Here is a 26,559-nt window from a genome sequence, read left to right on the forward strand (position 1 = left end):
ATCCCAGCTTTAAAAAAAAATTTTTTTTGAATCCAGCCATTACCCTGACAGGGATAAGCAGCTTCCCGATAAAGTGCAAGACAGGACAAAAGTGGCTAACATCAGTTATGAACCTTGCTGGGGGCTCCAGAGGTCAGAGAGCATCACTATGGAAACAGTTTGGGGTGGGGCACTTGTTGCAGCTATTGAAGGGAGTTCTTTGTGTCAGTAGGAGGGGCTGGGGGCCTGCACGCCGGCTTCACTGTAGGGAGCAGTGCCCTGCACCTCACTGCCCGGGGTTCTGTCTCCTGTTTTTAACCCCCCTGCGGGAGAGCTCCAAGTGCATTCTGAATTGCGGGGACTGCTCACTCCTTTTTTGGGGGAAATGGCCAAGACTGAGAAAGCGCAGTCAAAAGAAGCATTCCCTAGGAATTCATTTTCAGGTCAGGTGAGGTTGCTGCTCTTCACGGGATGTCACCTGGGCTGGACTGCAGATATTACAGGGAGTGCAGAGGTGAGACGAGGAGACCGGGCTGTGAGCTGCTGTTTGAGTCCAGTTAAGCAAACGTGACTAGATTTTTTAATGTAAACGGAAAACTAACTTGTGCTCTAATTTTAAGTTGTAAAAGTAAAAAGTCGGCTCTAATTTCAGTCTCCCTCCCAATGACTAGGGTTAACAGCATCTTGGAACATCGTTCTAGAAATCATGAATGCACAAAATAGGCACCAGTGTGCATATATACAAGGCACCAAATTGCACGTAGTTTCTTGCAGCAACGTCTTTTTCCTAACAGCCCCTTTTGGAGGTCATGTATGCCAATACCGGGTAGAGGCATCTTTCTCGGTGTAGCGGCTGTTTTCTATTCCATTGCCTAGCTCCACTGCATTTTAACTAGCCCCTCCCCTAAGGATGGACGGTAAGTTGTCCCTATCTTTTCTCACCTACATCAAGTCGCCCTGTTTGTACAGGTGCCGCCATTCAACTCAAAGGCTTAGGACTTCAACCGGCTGACTTTAAATCCAGCTTCTCCTTCCAGCGACCACCGTCCGTAGGTACGTGGACAGATACAGGGGATAAGATCCCATCCAAGAATACAATTGCGTTTATTCTCCGACTCATGGAAACATTGGGCAAAAATACTTGGCCTCCTCCCTGAATCCAGGAACAGTAATAGATCAGGGTTGCGCCAGGGACTCTACGAACTCATTCATCGAAACAGCGCAACCCGCTGCCCCATGCACAGTAAAGCCTTCTTAATTACGCGCTCTAATGCCAGAATCCTCGATCTTGGCGGGCTTGCGGGAGCGCGGCTGCAGCAGGTTTTCTCAGAAGTGGGATTTCCTGCCTTAACCCCCCTGCTCCGCAGGAGCCAGCTGTGCGGCGCCCCCGCCTCCCCGCACCGGCTCCCTCTACCCCCCACCCAGCTCCAGCCGGCGGCAACCCGTGCACCGCCCAGACCCTGCGGGGTCCGGACACGCGTGGGTGCCAGCGGGGAGCGCAGGTCAGAGCGCGGTCTGCCGGCGCGGGGCTCGGGGGGCGCCGCGAGCGCGGGCGCGGGCCCCCGTTGGCTGCCGCGCCGCGTTCCCCGCCCCTCCCTCCCGCCACGTCCCCTCCCTCCCGCGCCCGCGCCGGAGCCGGAGCCGGAGCCGGAGCCGGAGCAGCTGAGGCGCACGCAGCGCTCTCTCGGCGCCGGCAGCAGCCGCAGCGGCCTGGCGCACGACGGCGGCGGCGGCGGCGGCGGGCGGGCGGGCGCCGCGGGATCCGCGGGAACGGCGGGCGGGGCGCGGCGGCGGCGGCGGCTCGCGCGGGCGCGCACGGCGGCCCCCGGGCCCCGACGAGCGGCAGCGGCGGCGGCGGCGGCGGCGGCGGCTGCGGGCGGGAGCCTGGCGAGCTGCAGGCACCAGGTAGGTTGATGCTGCCTGGTTTCCTGCCTGCCAGCCGGGCGCGGAAAAGGAGCCACCTGCCGGGGCCAACTTTCCCCGCGGCTTCCCGGCGTCACCATCCCGAAGTTTGTTGGCCGGGAATACACCTGCCGGCTGGAGAATAAAGGGCTTATCCCAGCCGTTTTGCCTTGGGGAGGTCATTTTCTCTCTTCCAGGGCGAGGGTTGCCTTTGGGCTTGGAAGATCCCGCAGCCTCATGTTGGGCGCGGGGAAATGCGGGTCGGGCCCTCTGCATTTCTTTCAGCACACGGGTTCGGCGAGTAAAGTTGGGAAATAAAGTTGTGAGCCGAGGGGTGTGGAGAAAGAAGCCCCATGCGAGGCGCAGGGCGAGGGGAAGTGTCGCCTCTGTGCTGGGACCCACACCTGAGTCCCGAGTCACGGGGCTAAAGGATCCAGGGTGCAGGAGGAGGACGCCTCGGTTAGCGCCCAAGTTTTCGGAGCTGCGTGCTCCTTGCCCTCCTGTCTGCAGTCTGGCAGGGACTCTATCGTCGTGTTTATCCGCCACCTTTTCTTGGATGGGCTAGACGCAGCCCGGGTTTGTTGACTTCTGTGTTCTCCCAGGAGCCCCAGAGTGCGAAACCAGCGGGTATCAGAAATGCAGAGGCGGAAAACCAGGGAGTGTCCCCCGCCACCCCCGCCTGAGCCACAGCACCAGCCAGAACTGTTCTGGTGTGGCGTGGAAGATAGGAGCGGCTCCGGGCTCCGCGAGTGCACGGCTCACCAATCCGTGTGTCCTTCCCCGTATCGCATTTCCTTATTGATTTACAACGAGGAGATGCGCTCCGAGAAGCGTTTTAATAATGCCCAGAGCCCTTCCAAGAGCTAAAAGGGAGGGGACAGGGGGGAGCAGAGCGCAGGGCAGGGGGCGGCCAGTTCTGACATCCCCAGCCCGGGATGCGGGGTAATGGAGCTGGAGCACGCCACTGGAAAGCCTGGTGTGCGGGAGGGAAGTCAGAGCCCAGCTCCCACGGTGGGGAGGTGAATCCAGAAATAATTTTAAAAATGATTAAGCAAGAATAACTAAAAAAAAAAAAAAAAAGTAGGGAGAATGTGCATGCTGTGGTTTCTGTCTGCCCCCACAGAGATGAATTTCACACTGGCTGAGAAAGAATCCTGATCTGTAAATAGATTAAAAACAGGAATTAATCAGAGCAATGAGTCAGAGCCCTTCGGAGATTGAGAGGAGGGGTAATTGCCAATGAAGGAGCCCTTGTGTCTCCACTGAAGTCCAATGTGTTACTTTCCATGGCTAGCTCTGTTTACCAACAGTAACCTGACTTTGGCGACAGCAACCTGGGATCCTAGGTGGTGGTTTTAACCCTTTGTGGGTCATGGCACTGGGGGAGGGAGTTGTCTGTGGGTTGGTATATATCCACTTGTGAGGTGCTTTGTCTGAGCCCTCCTCGTTGTCATGGGGCAGGTTCCTGTAAATGTTGATGGCTAAAGGAAGTCATCTGATAGGGTTCACCCCAACTAAAAGGAGAGGTGTTTGCTTGACACTCCTAAGGAGCAGGGCCAGGGGTAATTGATGTCCAGGTGCTTGCTTGCCATCCACTTGAGAGTCAGCATGTGGTTCCAGAACCCCTCAAACGATTAGCATCGACTAGGGCAGCAGATTGTTGAGTGCTTTGGTTAGAGGAATGGTGAGGGTGAGGGCATGCAAGTGGCCCTCCTACCCAAGGGTGGGTTAGGTGAGACTCTTGTGAGTGGCTAATTGATTTGCCAGGTCATAGATTCAGGCGGTGGCCGCCTCAGACAATAACATTCAGCCCCATGTCGTCCCCACTGTCTGGGTGTCATTACTGTTAGCCTGACAATGTGAAGGCACTCAGCTCGTGTCTGCCGGAGAGCTCTAACTTTTAAATATCCTTCACAGCACAACCCGAGCCCCAGTGTGCCTGAAAATGGCCACAGACCATTTAATAGGACCAAAGCACTGAGCAATTTCAAGTGGGGCCAAGATAAGCTGCGGACAACAAGCTGTAGCCTTTCTGTTGCTGATTTATGTTCAATTTTATCACTGTCACATTTCATATATGCCTAGTTATTACAAACTAATAGCTTCTTCGCTCTGCTAGCAAAATATGCATCTTTCTCTTGTATGAGTTCCTAACTCCTTCTCACATATTCAGTATGCATCTTCCAGCTTTGTTTTTACTGCATAATTTAAATGTCCGACTAGAAGTTCTCATTAACTCTTAATATGTTTTGTGCTGAAATAGTATATAGAGGTAATTGCCCCCCCCCTTTCAAATTGTCGGATCTGTATATCGCTATATTGTGGCAACGCAACACAACAGAGAAACTGACAGGGTCGGTGTTCTGTGTTTTTCAATCACCATTTAATAAGTTGTTAGCAGTAGAATAATGTTAATTTTATGCAGTGGGAGATACTCAGATAACAGGAGAATTTATGGAAGTGGTGTGGGTTTTAAAGTCTTCATCACTACCACCTTTAAGCCTTATTATCCCAGTGAGTATATCTCTTTGAGCATCTCTAAGGTCTTGCCTGTGACTTTTAATATGCACATATGCATATGTATGTGATTTTTAATATACACAGACATATATAAGATAGTCACTTAGTGCTGTTGGAATATTACCTTCTTTATGCTAGATAAGAGTACATTCACTAATATCCCTTTTGTGAAAGTATTTGACAATAATGAGAATATTGGGGCTCAGAATATTTGGAGATAGGACATTTCTTTGAGTCTCAGACTGATTTCTCAGTTTTGGATCAAATTTGTAGAAAATTTTCAAAAGCTAATCAAGTGTGCTAAGTGGTCTTGGGTTTGTAATGCTGCTTCCCTCCCCCCCACCTCCCCGGGTCTTAAACACGGTAGAACATTTCTTTGGGAAATTTGCTGCAGCAGAAATGTACTTCCTGTTTGAAATTTTGTATGCCAAGTTTCAATCCGTAGTACATTTTTATTTTCCTTCTTTTATGTACATGTTATAAACAAGAAATAAGGGTTTGTAATAGAAGTGCTGGCAGAACTTTATAGCATTTCAAACAGCTCTGCTACTTGGAATGTAAATATTTGTAGAATCTTTACTGTGCAAGAAGCTGCCTTGTAAAGAGCGAGGAAAAATGACTATTTTATTAAGTAGAATGAGATAATTCAGAAGGTACACATACTCCTTATTGCAGATGTATTGGTGTTTGAAGAAATAGATTATCTACGTTTCAGCAATTGCAAGGCACTCTCTTAGGTGCCTTTGTAACTCACATCGTACATTTCCCATGTTCTAGAACAAGGAACAATTTTGTCCCACTTGTTTCCTAAGTCACTTGATTTTGATTGCCTTTCAAATGTTAAGACATGAGATCCAGAATTCAAACCACTTTGTGCTACTGATAGATCATTTGTTTTTGCCTGTCGCTAGATTATTTTAGTTGGGTAAAGAAATCCTGTGGCTGTTTCCATACTCAGGTAGCTAGCTGTATTATGGGGCACTTATTATGGTGCTGCCCAGATTCCATGGGTCTTTGGCTTCTCATTCTGTGCCATTCCTCACATTTGCCCACTTTCCTCCATCTCTACCCATGTCATCCTTACCCCAAGTCACCAGCTGCTCTCCTGGGACACCTGCATTGACTTCCTTACCTCCTTTCGTTTTCCCCAAACCATTCTAGACCACAGCCCAGGCAGTAATTTCTTTTAATATAGGGACAATTAATATTCCTCTACTCAGAACACTTAAGTGGCTTTCTGTTGCACTTAGGATAAAATGAGAAATGATTACATATCACCTGCAGAGCTGTGTAGGATTTAAACACTGCCGATTCCTTTAACATCTCATCGCCCTGCTTTGGGGAGTAAGAGCTCCCTGTTCTGCCATTTTGTTGAGCCTCTTCCCTACCTTAGGGAAGATTCTGTCCCTTTACCAGGGAGCCCCCTTCAGACCTGACCTCCAAGTACACCCACACATTTGCACACACACACATGCATACACACATATTCATGAGTATACATGCGTACACCCATTGGAGATTTTGGCTGCCGCTCAGCCTTAGGTTATAACTTATATATTGTTGACTTAGAGAAGGTTTTCACCTTCTAAATAGAGACACCTCTGTTGGCTGTCTTGTGTTCCATTTCCACACAGCACTTGTCACAACTTGGAACTGTACACTTCCCTATCAGATTCCTTCTTTGCTATCCTGTAAGCACCTTGTGAGGAGTTCCCACGTCTGCTTTACTCACTATGACAAAGCAGCTCCTATCACGACATGATAAACTTATGAGAATTAAGCTTCTGAGGATTCTCAGTTTGCAACCTGTGCGGGTAGCACACGTGTGACCAAAGATTGTATCCAGAAGTCCCCTGTCCAGCACGAGGCTCTAGCTGACCTTGCCACCATTCTTTCTGTCATGGTGCCTTGCTCTTGCATGTCTCTTGGACATCTGCTGCTCCACACCTCGTGTGTCCAAAAGGGAATTCATCCCTTTTCCTCTCAAGCTGTTTGCAGCGTGGGTGTTGCGTGCTTTCTGTCACTCTTACAGTGGTTGTCAATGCCTGGGGCACCCCATGGTCTTTGGGTCTATCCTTTCCCAGCACCCTTGCAACCAGTCACAAATTAAAAACACCGGAAGATTCCTCTGGATCCTTATGTGCCAGGTCACATTCTCAGAACTCTATTCCTTCCACATTTCTTACATAAATGCAACCAACTGCAAAATGGCCTTCCTCCTTACTCCCTTTCTTGCGCCAGTCTCTCTGACCCATGGTGCTGTATTACTCCAGAAGCTGCGGGTGAGCTGGGCGTCCGCCTAGAGAAAACCTGCTACCTGATGCAGCCTTTGTGCATGAGGTGGCTTGTTCTCCCTAGCCTCCTCCTGAAACTCCACATCCCAACTGCAGCAGCCTTCTTCAGTGTCCTTCAGAACGCAGCGTGGCCCCACTGGCTTCAAGGTCCTTGCATGTGCCCATGGGCCTGTAACACCCAAGGCCTCACCTCACTCCCCTCAGCTCATCCCCATTCTCAATTTACCTCTGTTTCAGACAGGAAACCTCTTGGCTTCCACTCTGACAGTTGGTCTGGGTGACACCTACCTGTCCATCGCTCCAGGAAGCCTTGACTGACCTTCAAGACATAAGGGTCTCAAGATGCTTATTCTCAGTCATTACAAAAAAAAATTCCCGGGGCCCGGCGCCGTGGCTTACTTGGCTAATCCTCTGCCTGTGGCACTGGCACCCTGGGTTCTAGTCCCAGTTGGGGTGCCGGCTTCTGTCTCAGTTGCTCCTCTTCCAGTCCAGCTCTCTGCTGTGGCCCGGGAAGGCAGTGGAGGATGGCCCAAGTGCTTGGGCCCTGCACCTGCATGGGAGACCAGGATGAAGTGCCTAGCTCCTGGCTTCGGATCGGTGCAGCGCCGGTCGCAGCAGCCATTTTGGGGAGTGAACCAATGGAAGGAAGACCTTTCTCTCTCTCTCTCTCTCTCTCTCTCTCTGTCTGTAACTCTACCTGCCAAATAAATAAATAAACTTTAAAAAATTCTTCTTTCATAAAATTCTTCTTTAGCGAGAGAATATATTACAATTTAGATAATACTGTAACATTGCTTACCATCTGCCTTTTTTTGGTGGTCTGTGAAGGGAGTGGCACGCACACATATCAGGGCTTTGATAGATATTTGTAGAATGAAAGTCTCATTGTTTTGGTTGGCATGAAGTTCTGTCATGCTTATGTTTGGGGCTTTGTGTTCCAGGACTACGGGATCTTTTGTGTATAATTTAAAGTTTTTATTTCTGCACAGTTTTTGAGTGACAGATCATTAATGGGCAACAGATGACTATCTTGATACCTGAATTTAGGAAATTATGTGACAGATGTATGATCTGAAGAAAGCATAAGCTAAAGCTTGTAAGTACTGAGGGCTGGTTCCTTTGTGTCAAGGAACTTTACTTTTCTTATTTTCGTGTAAGAGAGTAATTTGTAATCCTCAAACTCCATTATTTTATTAGAGTAAAACATTGGCGTATGAAATAAATACCTAAATGACTACTCACAACAAATCAAAAGCATATCTTCTTAAACTATCAATACTTAACAGTGAGGAAAGGCTTTGTGGGCATTTAGTAGTTACATCAGTCACCCATCAAAGAGAAAGCTTCAGGGCTGGTGCTGTGGCATAGCAGGTAAAAGCTGCCACCTGCATTGCCGGCATCCCATATGGGAGCTGGTTCGAGTCTTGGCTGCTCCACTTCAAATCCAGCTTTCTTCTATGGCCTGGGAAAGCAGTAGAAGATGGCCCAAGTCCTTGGGCCCCTACATGCACGTGGGAGACCCAGAAGAAGTTCCTGGCTCCTGGCTTTGGATTGGCCCAGCTCTAGGCTTTGCAGATTTGGGGGGAGTAAACCAGCGGATGGAAGATCTCTCTCTCTCTCTCTCTCTCTCTCTCTCTCTCTCTGCCTCTGCCTCTGCTTTTCTGCAACTCTGCCTTTCAAATAAGTAAATGAATCTTAGAGAGAGAGAGAGCAAGCCTCACTAACAGCAGTGAAATTCCTCTGTTTGTCTCCATTGTGTCCAAACTTCTGATCTTTCTGCAGAGATTAACTGGGGTTCTGCTGAAATAACAGAGGTTGCCCATCATGAGGTTTGCTGAATCATCTGTGGGATGAGGCTTGTTAACTTGCATTTTAAATGTTTTTTTTTTTTTTCAAGTTTTCTTACTGGAGTTGCAGGGGAGAAGGAGTGAGAGATATCTTCCATGCTCTGGTTAACTCCCTATGCCCACAGGACTGAGCCAGGCCAAAAACAAGATCCTGGAACTCAACCTGGGTTTCCCATGTAGGTGGCGGGGACCAAACTACTTGAGCCATCACTTGCTGCCTCTTGGGTTGCACATTAGCAGGAAGCTGGATCAGAAGCAGAACTGAGACTTGAACCTAGACACTAGGATGTGGGTGTGCTAACTGACCACTGAACAACTGTGCCAAATAGCTCCACTTTTAAGGTTTTTATTTTAAAATAATTTTAGATTCAGAGGAAGTTACAAAAATAGTACAAAAATGCTTGCCTGCTTTTCAGCTTAGCTTCCCTGGTGATGCTGTGTACAAGAGCTGTAGAACAATGTCAGAACAAGGAAATTGACAGTGGCATATTACGCTTAACCACATAGATTTTTTCAGTTTTCATCATTTTTTAAACCTGATATCATGAGTATGTATACAGATAGTTCTATCCCCTGGTAGATTCGTGTATTCAGGATTTTAATTTAAAGAATGGATGTCCCAAGGGGTGCCATTTTCTTGTCAGCAGACATGATGTAATATTTTTGCAGGTGTCTTTACGGTTTGAAAGATTCTGCTTCCATAGACCTTTTTCTGTGCAAATATTTGTCTTGCTCTTAAATACCACGAACTCTTGCACCTTGGTGATGCCTGTATGTAAAAGTTGCTATGGAAATAGAAGTCCTGGGAATTTATAAACCAGGATGTGACATTTGGGTGCTTCTCTGTGGTCATCAGCTTGGGAACCTGTGGTGACTTCTCATGCTACGTTTGAAAAGTTCGGCAGATAACAAACATGCTTGCCTTACCCATGTTCAGACCCGAAGAGGATTTTTATGCTACCAGGGCAAGAGTTCAACTGGATACTTCCTTGAGGGTTCTAACTGCGTCACGGTCTATTTGTATGTCTTTCATAGAAATAGTTGCTCTTGAAAATAACTCAATGCATTGCAGACGACGTCATGACGTTTTTCAGGCAATTAAAATCAACCCGAACAATACAGCCAGTGAGCTAATCTGACGCCTGCTCCTCACTTGGTCTGGCCGTCGCCCTGCATGTAGAGCAACCCGACGTTGCCGATTACCAGTCCTCTTATTAGTGCTGGTGAGTGTTCTGAAGGCTCTGGAATGCAGATGAGGCAAACTGGTACCAAAGTCAGGTGTGTGTGACAGCACCTCCCTCATCCTTACCCATTGTCTCTGCCTACAAACGCTGTGGCATCTGTATGTATTAGACACGCTAAGTCATTTTCGGCTACTACTCCAATAGCCTTGCTAGGGCTTCTTTTTTATTTTAAGTAAAACCAATGAAAGACTTGGGGCGTAGCCTCTTTGGTTTTTAAATGTAAACCCTGTAGGCTCAATTTTCTCTCTTTTTCTTCCTTTTAAAATACATTTTTTAATTCATATACAATGTAAATATATACATGCTTATATTTCGTATTAATTTATTGGACTTGCCCCTATGGAATTGATTCTGTCGTATATAGTGGCATTGTTAACTCATAAAAAGAACAAGGGGCCAGCGTGCTGGGGCATAAAGGATTAAGCTGCAGCCTGCAGTGCCATAATCCCATATGGGCACCCATTTGAGTGTTGGCTGTTTCACTTCTGATCCAACTCCTTGCTAGTGGCCTGGGAAAGCAGTGAGAGATGGCACAAATACTTGGGTCTCTGCCACCTGCTTGGGAGATCCAGAAGAAGCTACTGGCTCTTGGCTTCAACCTGGCCCAGCCCTGGCTGTTGTGGACATTTGGGGAGTGAACAGGAGATGGGAAGTCTCTCTGTCTCTTCTTCTCTCTGTAACTCTATCAAATAAATAAATAAATAAATAAATCTATCTTAATTTTCTTTTTTTTGCAAGTTTTTTTTTGTTTATTAAAAGAGTTGTGGAGAAAGGTAGAGCCAGGGAGGGAGGGAGGGAGGGAAGGAGGGAGAGAGAAAGAGAGATCTTCCATCTGCTGGTTCACTCCTCAAATGGCTGCAACAGGAGCTTCTTCCAGGTCTCCCATGTGGATGCAGGAGCCCAAGGACTTGGGCCATCTTCTACTGCTTTCCCAGCCATAGCAGAGAGCTGGATCAGAAGTGGAGCATCTAGGACTCGAACCAGCATCCGTATAGGATGTCAGTACCGCAGGCCAGGGCCTTAACCCACTGCACCAAAGCGCTGGCCCCAATAAATTTTTAAAAAATAAAGAAAACGAATGAAAGTCTCGATTTATGGGGTTGGTTATATCAGGAAACAACCTGTATCATCTGTGTAGAGGACATATCTTCATATAATGGGGAACTGGGATGGCTACATCATATGGCTTTTGGGGTTTTATACATATATGTGTGTGTGTGTGTATATATATATATATATCCCTTTTTAATTTAATAGTGCCATAATTATCTTTTTCTGTAAATAGTTAAATGTTTTGACCTGTATAAAAAATCTTTTTTTGTTTTTCTAGAAATTATTAGGGACTTCTCTCCTGAGTCTTGAGTTTTATTCTTCATTTTTAATAGATTATTTCTCCTTCATCCTTCTTCCTCCCTGACTTTAATTTTATCACAACTTCCTACAGTCTCACCTGTGTGTGAGCACTCTTCCCCCTGCCCACTTCCTGCCCCACGCATGCATGTGGATGTACACACTGCACACCCCTAGATTAGGGGAGGTGATATAATTAGTCCTAGTGGTAAAGTTGCACAGATGGGGAGACACGTTGGATGATACATGGGTTAATACACCATGTTATTTAACTGAGTTGGTTTTGTCTTCATCTATTTTTTCCTCCTGCTCTTTTTCATCTTTCCTCTTCCTTACTTGCTTCATTTTCTTTTCCCTCTTGTCTCCTCCATACTGGCCCCTAGTGGATACATGCTTTCAGTTGAAAATACTAAACCGTTTGTTATGTTTTGTTTGGTGGGGGGCCGGTAGAACGGGGCTTGTATTGTACGAGGACTGTGGGCTTTAAATGTGATCTTCAGAGAAATGTAACTTCAGAAGAAGATAAAATGCAAGGATGGCGGCCACAGGGCTTCCTTGGAACTTGGGTGGGGACTTGCTTCTCTTCCAAGCAGCAGTGTCTCTTTGCTCTCCCCTCTGTCTGGACTGGTGCATTGGATTTGGACTAGAGCCTGGGGCTAACATGGTGATCTTGGGTGTCCTGCCCCTCTGCCTAGAAGGGCTCAGGAGCTTCCTTTCATGTGATCTTCCCACCCAGAGTCCACAGTGGAAAGCCACCCAGGCAAGCTTGTGGGGAACCTGAGGCCCCAGGGGGAGAACCACTAGCCAAAATGAGCAGCCAGTCCTGTGACTGAGGCCAGGACTGGTCCCAGGAAAATTGTTGGATGACTCAAGTTCCTTGAATGACCCCAGGGAAAATCCAGCAAACAACTGCTCAGCTAAGCTCTTGTCCCATTCAGAATCATCAGGAAAAAACTGTTTGTTTACGCTATTAAGCTTTGGCATATTTTGTGTAGTAATAACACACACTTTTTTTTTAAAAAAAGATCAGTAATTTAAACACTAATTTTCATTAAGAAGTAGATAATATGTATTTATCACATACAACATGTTTTGGAATTTGTGTAGATTGTGGATTGGTTAAATTGAGGCAATTAATATAGGCATTATTTCACAAACTTATTCTTTGTGGTAGGAACACTGAAAATATACTCGTGGCAACGTTATAGTGTACCACAGACTGTTATAAAAAACAGTCACTCTGTGGTTTAATAGATCATTTGCACTTACTCCTTCTGTCTCACTGAAATTCTGAATTCTCTATCATTTGATCAACATCTCTCTTCCCATCCCTCAGTCCTGGCAAACACTGTTCTACTGTCGGTTGCTCCGAGTCAAGTTTTATCAGATTACAAATGAGGGAGATCATGAGTATTTGTCTTTCTGTGACTGGCTTCTCTCACTTAACAGAATGTTCTCCGGGCTCGTCAGTGCTGTTGCAAATGGGATTTCCTTCCTTTTTGAGGTTGGATGGTATTACGGTGTGTGTATGTATCACATTTCCTTTGTCCATTCACCCATTGGTGGACACTTAGGTTGATTCCCCGCCTGACTATTGTGAACAGTGTAGCAATAAATGTGAAAGTGCAGATACTCCCATAGATGGATCTCATTTCCTTCAGATGTATAGCAACACTGGGATTGCTACATCAGATGGCAGTTTTAGTTTTTAATTTTTTGAGGAACATCTGTACTGTTTTTCTGTAATGGCTTTCCAAGTTTGCATTCCCACCCACAGTGTGCAAGTGTTTTCCTTGTCTGCACATCTTCTACAGCATTTGTTATCTTTTGTCTTGTTGACAGTAGCAATTCTAAAACATATGAGGTGATATCTCATTGTGGTTTTATTTGTATTCCTATGATAATTAGTTATGTTGGGCACTTTTGCATATACCTGTTCATCATTTGCATGTCTTCTTTTGAGAAATGTCTGTTCAGATTCTCTGCCCATTTTTTAAAATTTTTTTAAAGATTTATTTATTTATTTTAAAGAGTTACACAGAGAGAGAAGGAGAGAGAGAGAGAGAGAGAGGAAGAGAGGAAGGGAGGAAGGGAGGAAGGGAGAGAGAGAGAGAGAGAGAGAGAGAGAGAGAGAGAGATCTTTCATCCTCTGGTTCACTCCCCAATTGGCCGCAATGGCTGGAGCTGCGCTGATCTGAAGCCAGGAGCCAGGAGCTTCTTCCAGGTCTCCTACATGAGTGCAGCGGCCAAGGTCTTGGGCCATCTTCTACTGCTTTCCCAGGCCACAGCAGAGAGCTGGATCAGAAGTGGAGCAGCCAGGATTCAAACTGGTGCCCATATGGGATGTAAATATTGTAAAATATGGTTTGTAAATATTTTCTTCATGTCTTCAGGTTGTCTCTTCACTTTTTGTTTTTTCCTTGGCTAAAAAGAAATTTTTTAGTTTGGTGAAATCTCACCTATTTTTGCTTTTGTTGCCTATGCTTTTGAGATATATATATATTATATATATTATATTATTTTATTTTATATATTATATATAATATATATTTTATATATCTTATATTATGAGTATATAATCTATATAAATATATATTTATATATAAAATCATTGCCTGGCCTGTTGCAAGGAGCTTTCCTCTGACTTTTTCGTCTTGGGTTTTTATGGTTTCTGGTCTTAGATGAAATCTTTAATCAATTTTGAGTTGATTTTTGTGTATGAGGTGTTGACTGAGGGTCAATCTAGTCAAGAACAAAGAAGAACCACGTGTATCTGGGGTTTATTAGGATTGCAGTCCCGGTGACACACAATCCAAACAGCCGTGGTCTGTGCTCTGAGACTGTGAGACAGCACAGCTAAAACTGCAAGGGGATGTTACATCTTTACTTACATCTCTTACGTACAGGAGTTTGCAAGGAAGGAATTGGGCAGTCTCGGGAAGCAAGGGGAGTAACCTCAGGAACTGGCACGGTGTCTAGGGAATTTTGTTCAGAAATTACAGTTTGACGCAGCACAGCTCAAAAAGTTCAGCTCAAAAGCTTAACTAGGTATGTGCCTCAGTTCAGAAAGCTTTAGCTGTGTTATGTCAGTACGAGGTTGTTTTGATTACTGTAGCTTTGTAGTATATTTGAAAGCCACCTAGTGTGATACTTCCAGCTTTATTTCTTTTTGCTGAAGATTGCACTGGTCATCCAGGGTCATTTACAGTTCCATCTGAATTGTAGGATTATTTTTCTATTTCAGTGAAAAATGTCATTGGAATTTTGGTAGGGACTGTTTTGAATCTGTAGGTCACTTTGGGTAGTATAGAAGCTTTAACAATATTACATTTTCCAATGCGTAAAAGTGGGGTCCCTTTCCATTTACTCATATGTTCTTCAATTTCAAACACATCATAATAAAGAGAACACTTGTATGAATGTAAATATTTTTAGATTTATTTTTTATTTTATTTGAAAGGCAGAGTTACAGAGAAGCAGAGGCAGAGAGAGAGAGAGAGAGAGAGAGAGAGGTCTTCATCTGCTAGTTCACTCCCCAAATGGCAGCAACAACTGCAGCTTGGCCCATCCAGAGCCAGGAGGCAGGAGCTTCTCCCAGGTCTCCCACATGGATGCAAGGGCCCAAGGACCTGGGCCTTCTTCCACTGCTTTCCTAGGCCATAGCAGAGAGCTGGATCAGACTTGGAGCAGCTGGGAATCAAACCAGTGCCCATACGGGATGCCAGCACTACAGGCGGTGGCTTTTTACCCTCTATGCCACAGCACCGGTCTCTAATTAACTATTTTTAATTTTTTTAAAGATTTATTTATCTACTTGAAAGAGTTATACACAGAGAGAAGAAGAGGCAGAGAGAGAGAGAGAGATCTTCTGGTTCACTGGTTCACTCCCCAATTGGCCGCAATGGTCAGAGCTGTGCCAATCTGAAGCCAGGAGCCAGGAGCTTCCTCTGGGTCTCCCACGCGCATGTAGGGGCCCAAGGACTTGGGCCATCTTCTACTGCTTTCCCAGGCCACAGCAGAGAGCTGGATCTGAAGTGGAGCAGCCGGGACTTGAACCAGAGCCCATATGGGATGGGATGCTGGCACTGCAGGTGGCGGCTTTACCCACTGTGCCATAGCACCGGCCCCTTATTTTATTTTTTTAAATTTATTTGGAAAGCAGAGTTACAGAGAGCTTAGGAGAGAGACAGAGGTCTTCTATCCATCCTCAATGGCTGCAATGGCTGAGGCTGGGGCAGGTAGGAGCAGGGGCAGGGGCAGGGGCAGGGGCAGGCAGGGGCAGGGGCAGGGGCAGGCAGGAGCAGGGACGTGGCAGGGGCAGGGGCACAAGCAGATCAGAGCAGGGAGCTGCTACTGGGTCTCCCATGTGAGTTCAGGAGCCCGAGCACTTGGACGATCTTCTGCTGCTTTCTCAATTGCATTAGCACAGTGGTGGATCAGAAGTGGAGCAGCCGGGTCTCAGACCGGCACCCATATGGGATGCTGGCATCTCAGGTGGAGACTTAACCTGCTGTGCCACAATGCAGTGCCATTAAGTAACACCCATATCAGGTTGGCATGCCAGTTTTTTCATTACTACATCTGAAATCTACTGAAACTGCCCAGTTTTCTCCACCATCTAAACCCTGGTCATCATTTGTCTCAGTTACTACAGAAGCATCCTGTTACGGATTGAACTTGGTAATAAGCAATCCAAAACTCTTATTGGCTGGGGCTAGTACTGTGGCATGGCGAGTAAAGCCACTGCCTGCAGTGCTGGCATCCTGTAGGGCACTGGTTCAAGTCCTGGATGCTGCACTTCTGACCCAGCTCCCTGCTAATGTGCCTAGGAAAGTAGAAGAAGATGGCACAAGTCCTTGGGCCCCCACCCCTGTCTGGGAGAGTTGGTAGAAGTTCTAGGCTCCTGGCTTTGGATCAGCCCAGCTCTAGCCATTGAGGCCATTTGGGGAGTGAACCAGTGGATAGAAGATTTCTCTCTCTGTCTCTCTTTTTCTGCCTCTTCTTCTGTGAAACTCTGCCTTTCAAAGAAAGAAAGAGAGAGAGGGAGAGAGAGAAAGGAAGGAAGGAAGCAAGGAAGGAAAGAAGGAAAGAAATCTTACAAAAAACAAAAACCAAAAACTTCTCACTGGCTTCTAACATCCCTCATCTGAGAGCTGTGGGTCCCTTGCGGATCAGCATGGCTGTCTTTCATGCTGTGAACTCTATGCCTTCCCTGTGCAGCTTTCTGAAGTTCAGGTTAAAGGGATAGCCCCTCAGTGGAAACAATAGTGCCCCATCCAGGTACACTAACTTTAGACCAGCATAATCACTCACTGCCCTTTTGGTATAGCACCTGGTGATGGCTCATGGCTTCATCTCTCTGTGGGAACTTCCCTTTGCCTTAGTGAACTATCTCAGCCCAAGATATGCTTCCAGTGGGTGGAACTCATGATTGGTGATTGATTGATATAGGGGTATAAAGACCTAGGTTGCCTTAACTTGGACTACCCTACTCTGAAGAGCCATCACAGTCCCAGAATGCCCTGTAGAGTCAGCTGAGCCCTCAGTTTTGACTACTTTCATTTTCAGGGCTTCCATTTGCCTGTTCATGCCTTTTCTTCCTTTACAGTTGTTTCTTTTTTAAAAAAATTATTTTGTTTATTTGAAAGTCAGAATTACAGAGAGAGAAGGAGAGGCAGAGTGAGAGGGAGGTCTTCCATCCTCTGGTTCACTCCCCAGATGACCTCAATGGCCAGAGCTGAGCCAATTGAAAGCCAGGAGCCAGGAGCCAGGTGCTTCTTCTGGGTCTCTCACGAGGGTGCAGGGGCCTAAGGACTTGGGCCATCTTCTACTGCTTTCCCAGGCCATAGCAGAGAGCTAGATCAGAAGTGGAGCAGCCGGGACTCGAACCGGTGCCCATATGGGATGCTGACATGCAGGTGATGGCTTTACCCACTATGCCACAGCGCTGGTCCTCCTTTACAGTTGTTTCTTTCAAGAATGCTTCTCAGTGACCCTTCTTAAGGTGAGATTTTTGTCCATAGGAAACCCAAGTGAAGATAGGCCCTTCTGGGGCGTGCACTGTGCTCTTTGGAGAAGACAGAAACCCAAGATGCTCAGCACAACCATGTAGTCACATTCAAAACTGTGGCTAGAACTGATCATGGATCAGACAGGGTTTCTCAACATTTCATTATTCAGAAGTCACAGGGATCATAAAGGGCAGAGAGAATTAAGTTAATGTTTAAAGGCAATAATATAGTTTACCTCTCTTAGTCTCATATACACAGATGCTCTCTGAATCACTTGCACACCTGCCTAATAAGTAAACCCCAAAGTCTGACCTAATCATGTCATCAGGCTCGATCTCTAAGACTTCTCTGTAGTCTCTCATCTTATGGCTCAAGTGCAAAAAGCTAAACCAAATCAATACTGGTATACTTGGGCTTCTGCCAGGACCTGGCACATGCCTCATAGACTGATATTAGATTTATATATATATATATATATATATATATGCCACGACATATATTCCTCATATAGGTCTCAGGGTAAAGGGTATTTGTTAACAAGAATGTAATACACCTATATGTGTTAGCCATTTATGCAATAATCCTACCTAGAGAAATTCCACAAAATGCCTGTATTGTGAAACAAGAGAAGTCTCTGGAGCTCTCCCTTGCTCACATTGGCTAGGATGGTTCTGCTGAACTCAGGTTTATTCCTGTTTGGGAGTAGGCTGATGGAGGCGGGGCTGAGCTGGGTTGGTTTGCTCAAACTGCAGGTGTATTTGGCTCTGTTGTTTTCATGCATCCATGGTGGGGCCTGGGCCTGAGGAGATGCTCCCGAGTGGAAATTATTTTCATGCCAGTTGCAGGAGTGCAGGATGCCCAGTAGAACAGACATAGAAGAGCACCTGAAATCTGACCTTGTGACTGGAACATTATCACTTCTGCCGCCTTCTGTTGACCACATCAGGAAACGGCCACACTCTAAGACAAGGGTGGGGAACCATGTCCTGCCTCATAGGTAGAAGGAGTTGTAATGTCACGTGACCAAGGACCTAGCGACAGGAATGGGTGAAGCATTTAGGCTGACAGAGCAGTCTTCCCTGCCACCAAACCTCACATCCATTAAGTACTGTGGATGCCCTCTAGGTTTAAGTCGCCTTTCAGATTAGAAACAGGAAATGTAAAATGTCACTTTAATGCCTATGAATGAATTACCATTCTAATTACTGCCTAAGTGCAGGAATCCTATCTTGGGCCAAATAATACAAAGAAGTGGCAAAAGACATGAAATCTCACAGAATGGATAGTCTCATGGTCGGGGGGATGGGGGGAGGACTAACATTAGTATTTGCAAGTCTCACAAGTGGTATCTGTTGTGCCTGTTGGTAATATGTATGCTTAATTCTATCAAACTGTCTGCCACTTTAGAGTTTGTGACCTTGGGCAGGTTAATTTTCTCTTTGTCTCAGTTTCCTATGTGCAGTTGGAATAATGGCTTCTACTGTATACATTTGTTGTAAAGAATGCTTGTAAGGAATACAGAAAGACCAGGTTCCTGGCAAAATTCAGTAGTTGCTGCCTGCTGTAGGTGTCTTACTGCTATTGCCTTATTATTCAGCATGTACACTTTATATGTAAATATAGAATAATAGATGCAGAAAGGAAAGAATGTGGGGAATAACTAAAGGAAACTGAGGTGACTGCCAAGTAGAATGATCTGGAAGACTTCATGTGAACTGCTGACGGAGCTGGATCCTCAAGGTGTGGGGGCTGGAAATCAAAGCGCAGCTTCCCTGGTTGGCATAAGCCGGCCTGGCACGTTGGTGAACCATTGTGGTTTCCCTGCTTTTTGTAGCTGGGACATGCTTGGTGAATTGTAAGTTGCAATAATGGAAAGCCTTGATTTGGTCAGATTTTTTTGGCTACTCGGATAGTATTAGAGTGTGGAAACAGATCAGAGGCCATGGGCTGTTTTGAGGCTAAAGTAATAGGCTGGGGATCGGGGGAGGGTTAAACTAGCTAAAATTTCTGTGTAAAGTGCTTTTGACTTTCATTCAAAAATTATCATAAAGTGTAGCATCTCTTTCACCAGCGAGACCAGAAAGATTCATAGGAAGCCTCAGGTCAGATAACAGGTTAATGACCTGACCAGAAGTGGGATCACTGTTTCTCGTGTCCAGAAGCGGGGCATTTTTCATTGCGGAACAGCGTCTACTTCTAAGAACATTTTTCTAACTGTAAGTGGGAACTGTCGCCTTCTCCTCCGCAGTCACTGTGAGAGAACCTCACCACTGTGCAGACCTCGGGTTGGATCTACCTTCTCTGCATTTCTAGGATTTCATCAAGAGGACTGGCATTTGGTGTGCCCTTCAGAACCTCTTTCTACTTCCCTGTTCACCTTACAACACCCTCTCCCCTTTGTTCCAGGCTATCCCTCCTGTTTCTGCTCTTTTGGTTGGAGAATTTTGGGTTATTCATTCCCCACCCTCCTCCTCTATTTTCTCTCTGTATCTATAAAAGAGGAATACAGAAACAAACAAAACTGACCTCATCAGCATGGGATCCATTGCTCAAACCATGAACTTGACTTCTTCCTTTTTAAGTAACACCCATATCAGGTTGGCATGCCAGTTTTTTCATTACTACATCTGAAATCTACTGAAACTGCCCAGTTTTCTCCACCATCTAAACCCCGGTCATCATTTGTCTCAGTTACTACAGAAGCATCCTGTTACGGATTGAACAGAACCTGACTCCCAAAGCTCATGCAGACTTTTCAACTTCAAAGTCTTAATGTTAATGGCTGAGGATTAGGATGGAGGCTTGAGTTAATTATAACAGCTGGTAATTGGGGCTAGTGGAAGATCTTTAGATCACTGGTGGCCTGCTTTCACAGGGTAGTTCTGGATAAACATTGGTTATTTAAGCCAAACTTGACCTAGCTTTCCTCTCTTCTTCCTGGCAAGTTGTGTGATTGTTCCTCTGTACCTCCTCCACCATTGCCAGCCTCTATCACATGCAAGACTAATGGTGCTGCCTGAACTTGAACTATAAACCAAAGTGGACCTTTTCCTTCCCAATAAGGAACTCTAGGATTCATTTTGTTTATTTTTTTAAAAAAAAGTTTATTTATTTTCATGTACTTGGAAGGTAGTGTGACATACAGACAGGGAAAGACAGAGAAGGAGAGAGATCTTCTATCCACTGGTTCACTTCCCAAATGCCCACATCAGCCAGGGTTGACCAGGACAAAGCCAGGAGCCTGTAACTCTGTTTGTGTCTCCCACTTTAGTGGTATGAACCCAAGCACTTGAGCCATCAACTGCTAGCTTTCAAAATGCATTAGCAGTAAGCTGAGCTGGCAGTAGATGTTGTCGGGACTCCAGCAGGCACTCAGGATAGGGGGTGCTGGTATCAAGTAGCAGCTTAACCTGCTGTGCCACACACCTGCCACTGATTTTGGATATTTTAGGTAAATAAATGAAAAGCTGACTAATATGCATCCAATCTTGTTTTTCCTGTCTCAGATATCCACTCTTGATTATTTTGATCATATTTCTCTAGTTCAGCTAGTGTTGTTTTCATCTGCTCCCCCTCCCTCCCTCCCTTCCATCCTTCCTCCCTCCTATTCTTATCTTCCTTGAGAAAGAGAGAGACAGAGAGAAGCAGAGAGAAGGAGAGAGCGAGCAAGAGCGCTCCCATTTACTAGTTCACTCCATCAGATGCCTGTGATGGTCTGGGCCAGACAAAAGCCAGGAGCTGCGGACTCAGTCCAGATCTCCTGTGTGGGTGTCACTGCTGCCCCTCAGACTGTGCGTTAGCAGGATGCTAGGCTTCAGAGTGGAACCAAAACTGGAACCCAGGCACTGTGATATGGGATGTGGGTTTCTTAACCAGCATCTTTATGGTTAGACCAAATGCCTGCCTTAAGTTTTCTTTTTAAATGTGAAATCTCATAGCTTCCTCCCCACCCCACGCATGCATTCATACTAAACTCAGTTATTGCATGCATCACTTCTCCTGATTTTTTTTAAAATGCTAGCCTGTATCTGAGATTGATTTTAAGATTTATTTATTTTATTTGAAGGTAGAGTTACAGAGAGGCAGAGAGAGAGAGAGAGAGAGAGAGAGAGCGAGCCTGAGAGAGAGAGGTCTTCCATCCTCTGGTTCAGTCCGCAAATGGCTGCAATGGCCAGAGCTGGGCCCATCTGAAGCCAGGAGCCAGGAGATTCTTCCGGGTCTTCCATGTGAGTGCAGGGGCCCAAGGACTTAGCTATCTTCTACTGCTTTCCCAGGCCACAGCAGAGAGTTGGATTGGAAATGGAGCAGCCGGGACTCAAACCAGCGCCCATATGGGATGCTGGCACTGCAGGTGCATCCTCCTTATTTTATAAGTTTCAAATTAAATGACACTTCCTTTAATAGGTGAAGATCTTTTGTTCTTTGCTTTATCACTTATTATTCTTATTTAATGTCTGTTTTTCATATTATATGTGGTCTGGAAACTTGTCTTTCTTGGCTGCCACTGTTCTCCAGTGTCTGGCATACAGTAGACCCCCCTGAAATATTGAACAAATTATATGAGATCCACAAATAACCTCAAACCACTCAAAATTTTTTGCTATTCTTATTATCCCTTGTATAGTTATGTACTTTTCACTATTTAATGTGGATTACTTATGTGCTAAGTGTTGTGCTAACCATTTCCTTACTGGTAAGCAAGGCAGCTTCCTTTCTTATGATGCTTATCATATTATTTCAACATATCTCCACATTAACTCTCTGTTAAGCTACAAGTTATTGTACTATTTCATGCCTTGTTATAATTGCCATGTGTTTACTTGTATACCCATCTAGACTTTCCCTGAGTGCTGTACACCTGTGCTTGGCACACCGCTGAGATCTCAGTAGGTATTCTGTGCCTATCTGAGGAATAAATCATCATGTGTAAGTTCGCATTAAGCGCTTGATGTTAGAATAATTAATTTTATCATATCACTGAGTTCATAGTAGATACTGCGAGAAGCATCTCTTCATTGGCTTTTTTATAGAACTGATATGCACTCCTTACTACATTAAAGGATATAGTATAACTCTGGAAATCACGGCATAGTGAATTCAACTGAATGCTCTATCTATTGCTGTGAAATGAACCATCCCAAAACTTGGCATCTTAAAACCTTTGCTTTATTGTTTAAAATTCTTCTTGGGCTAGGAGTTTCAACAGGGCCCTTCAAAGACAGCTCATCTTTGATTGACATGATGATGTAGGCTGGGGTGCTTTGCCCGAGGTTGGCGGATCCAAGATGCCTCCAGTCACAAGTTTGCTGTCTCAGCTAGGGTAGTGCGACTGGCCAGGGACTTAATGGCTGCTGTCGCACATACCCTCACTCAATAATGGAGGTTTCCTTACCCTTTGCTTTCATCCAAGAAGATGGAAGTGGAACCGGGAAGGCCTCCAAGGGTCCAAGGCCAGTACAGCTTTACCTCTCCCAGGTTCTGTTGGTTCAAGCACACCACAAGGCCAGTCTAGAACCAGGAGTAGGAGAAGCAGACTCTGCCTCTTTTATTTTTTTTTTAAAGATTTATTTAGTTTATTTGAAAGGCAGAGTTACAGAGAGGCAGAGGGGTTGGGGGTCTTCCATCCACTGGTTCACTCCCTAAATGGCTGCAATGGCCGGAGCTATGCTGATCCGAAGCCAGGATCCAGGAGCTTTTTCTGGGTCTCCCACATGGGTGCAGGGGCCCAAGGACTTGGGCCATCTCCCACTGCCTTCCCAGGCCATAGCAGAGAGCTGGATTGGAAGTAGAGCAGTTGGGACTTGAACTGACACCTACATGGGATGCTGGCACCACAGGTGGTGGCTTTATTGCTGTGCTACAGCATTGGCTCCCAGACTCTGCTTCTTGGTGGGCAAGAGCATCCTTTCTCAAAGAACTGTTGACTATTATCCATCAGTCTTCCACTCTAAGGGAACAATTGAATCTATACATTTTTGATATTTTCTTCTAGAAGTTTCCAAGATACCCTAAATTAATATCTATATATATATAATATATGAAAGCATCTTCTGTTAAATCTGATGTTTTATAATCCTGAAAGTGAATATGACTTGTAAAATCTGAAGTACACGGCCAGTACCGTGGCATAGTAGGCTAAACCTCTGCCTGCAGCACCCGCATCCCATGTGGGCTCTGGTTGAGTCCTGGCTGCTTCACTACAGATCCAGTTCTCTGCTATGGCCTGGGAGAGCAGTGGAAGATGGCCCAAGTCCTTGGGCCCCTGCACCCACATGAGAGACCTGAAGAAGCTCCTGGTTCCCAGTTTCAGATAGGCCCAGCTCTGGCTGTTTCTGCCATTTGGGGAGTGAACCAGCAGATGGAAGACCTCTCTCTCTTTCTCTCTCTCTCTCTCTCTCTGTCCCTCTCTCGGTCTTAGCTTTGCCTCTCAAATAAATAAATATATCTTAAAAAAAAAAACCCTGAAGTACTGTTAAAAACTCCAGGGTGACATATCCATTCTACTTTCCTCATCATTATTGTATTTATTTTTAGTATTGCTTAGAGTTATTTAATTTTTCTGATTAAGAACAATAAACAGAAATTAATCTTGATGAATGACTTATGAAGAAGTGTCACCTGCAGAGATGGCTTTTAACATTGTAAGCTTCTTTTAAACATGTTGTGATGAAGTTTGATTAGTTTTTAAATTTACATATGCAAAGTACAAATCCCTGAAAGGGAAACTCCCCAGTCCACAGTAATGGAAGTTAGCAAGAAGTTCTCCTCCTACGTGAATGTGAATGCTGCTCTAACTTCATGTATTTTTAAAAATAAATGTGCTGATCAATAGCATGAATAATTAAGTGAAAGGAGTTGTGGGATTTGGGGCTGTTTTCTTTTGAGTAATTGTAAATTCCATTTTGCAGTGCCACAGCTCGGTAGCTAGGAGAACAAAGTCTTGGTTACTCCTTTTATATTAAAAAAAAAAAAAAAGCCTGACTTATGAAAAGTAGTTCTAGAAAGATTTTTGGTTAGAAAAGATTTCTGCTAAGAGTATGGAAATTTTTCATCAGTTTGAAATTGTGTGAAGCGGTTATATATCTAATGAAATCATTATTTGAAGAGTTGTGATGAACTTTCCTAAAATAGCTACCAAGTACGGTTTTTAGGTTTATAGAATTGTAACCCAAACTATGAAGGACAGATTCATGGGTAATGAATGGAGCTCCCCTCTCCCATTACTAAGTTGCAGATTTAGAATTCTGTGTACCTGGAATGCATGGTGTGCCTACATTACTCTTTCTCTTGCCAGCGTAGTCAGGAGGATGGGAATACTCCTGTTGAATTCAGGACAGCACTGGTCATACTCCATGCAAAGGTGAAGAGATTAACCCTGGCTCATTTGTTGTTCTTATACTACTTACTGATGCTCTGTTGAAGACATTGGACCTAGGTCTCTTAAATAATAATATACCCTAAAGACAGCATCTTACTCTGTTCGGCCAGAAGGACCCCTGATGCTTGAGTTTATTACGCACTTTGATTTTGCATTCACTGATTTGCTTGGGGGAGTAAATTTTGATAATTCATGCTTTTTTTCTATTTCCTTTTTGGTGGGGTTACATTGTTTAATACTATTTTGAGGGGCCGGCGCTGTGGCGTAGCGGGTAAAGCCACCACCTGCAGTGCTGGCATCCCATATGGGTGGCTATAGTAGATAGATCTACAGCCCAGTAAGCCCCTGGCATCCACTAGAGAGTGTACAGTAGACTGGATGGTTAGAACCTGTTTGGAAGGTTCTAACCTTCTAACCTCAGGTAGCTGGGCATGTAGCTAGGGAATCCAATGTTGTATCTCTCCTCTTCCACGATCCCCAGGACTTCCACCCCTTCAATGTCCTCCATTCGAAGGCCCATCTTTTTAACTCCTCCAAAAAAGTCATTGTTCCAAATTACTGCATATTGGTGTGGCTTGGAGTGGGAGAGTGTTGAGATGGAGCTGTTTGTTTGATCTTTCATTTCTGATGGAATTTCTAAGTGGCACACCCCTCTCGAGATGGGCTTTGTATTTTAACAGATGCTAACACAGTAGAAGCAGCACCCAATATTAATCCTATTTTTAGGACAATCCCAAGCAAGTCAAGGCCTAAAGAAAGGTTTGTCTGGAAAGCAAAGCGCTGAGCTGCAGTTTTCTTGTTTGTCTAAGCAGCTGGTAGAGACTCTTGTACAATTAAAAATAGTTGATATCATAAAGACATTTGATCACTGATAGTTGTCATTCTTCCACTCACACCGGGATAACGTATTCTTTGCAATAATGAAAATGGTTTCCCTTCCTGTGAGTGTTTTCGACTTTTTAACTCCATTAGGAATTCTCAACTGGTAAGTTGTATTTTTGGAAATTTAAGGCATATGCAGTAGTCTCTCAGCTTTCCATCTCTATCCATTGTTCTTTGATGTTCATGAGCAAATTACTTTGGTATCAGAAGTTGTTAGGAAGCAGAAAAGAAAATGGAGCTTCTATTCTTTCCATCACTTACATGACTTCAGCTTCTGGAGAGAGATGATTCAGGAGGATCTGAAACAAAACTATCACAGAGCTAATGTATTATGTATGTCAAACCACAAAAAAGTCATTAATTAGCCACAACGCATTACATACTCCTTGTCATAAATTGTTCTAAAGTGAAAACAAATTTGCCAAGCTATAAAACTCTCAGTTAATTTGCTAGTTAGAATTTGTGTGACATCTTCTAAAAACAAAACAAACAAAAACTCAACATCCAATAATATATAAATTAGGATATTGTGTCAGTTTGCATATTCATTTACATCTTACACAGCTCAGTTATTTTAAGGCTATGTTTGTTCCTCAAACACAGTAGGCAGTCAATAACTGTTAGTTTTATGAAGTAATGAAAGATAGCAATTGTTGACTTAGTAAGTTTCACATTTTTATTGTGTAAATTTACTACAAAAGGGATTTCCTAGAGAGGATTTACGATCAACGAGACACATAAAATCCAGTTTTGTTTAAGGTTTACAAAAAAATAAGTTTACTAAAACTGTAAGAGGTTAATCTTCAGTTAGATGTGACCCACAATCATTTGCTGTGAAGCAAATCCCTACTGTGAATCTGTGCTTTATCTTCATTTTCTTTCAGGAAAACGGTGTCCCCGAATGTCCTTGTCACAGCCAAGCCACCCACGATAGCCACTGCCTGAAGTCTGAGGGATTAGAGAAAGCATTTGTGTTACTTTCTTTCATTTCTTACAGCGAAATCATCAGATACAGCGTGTGTGCCTGTGTGTGTGTGTCTCATTTTGTTTGTCTTCTTGCTAAGTGATATTTAGTGTCGGTGTGTTATTTCTAGTTCTCCAGTCTAATTTGACTCTTACCTCCCAGAATCAACATGTCTCTTCTTGTTCTCT

General features: G+C 44.8%; 1 protein-coding gene across 1 annotated transcript in view; it reads left to right on the forward strand.

Annotated features, from left to right (window-relative positions):
* Nucleotides 1-1,758: 1,758 nt before the first annotated feature.
* The window catches only part of CNTN3 (contactin 3), a 423,344-nt gene continuing 398,543 nt past the window's right edge, over nt 1,759-26,559 (forward strand). The window contains exon 1 of the mRNA XM_051851466.3: nt 1,759-1,884. The gene's annotated coding sequence lies outside the window, so the exon portion shown is untranslated. The remainder of the gene's footprint in view (nt 1,885-26,559) is intronic.

The sequence above is a fragment of the Oryctolagus cuniculus genome, chromosome 10 (genome assembly GCF_051225735.1).
Source record: "Oryctolagus cuniculus isolate XC-2025 breed Fujian yellow rabbit chromosome 10, ASM5122573v1, whole genome shotgun sequence".
In the NCBI taxonomy this organism is placed as follows: Eukaryota; Metazoa; Chordata; class Mammalia; order Lagomorpha; family Leporidae; genus Oryctolagus; species Oryctolagus cuniculus.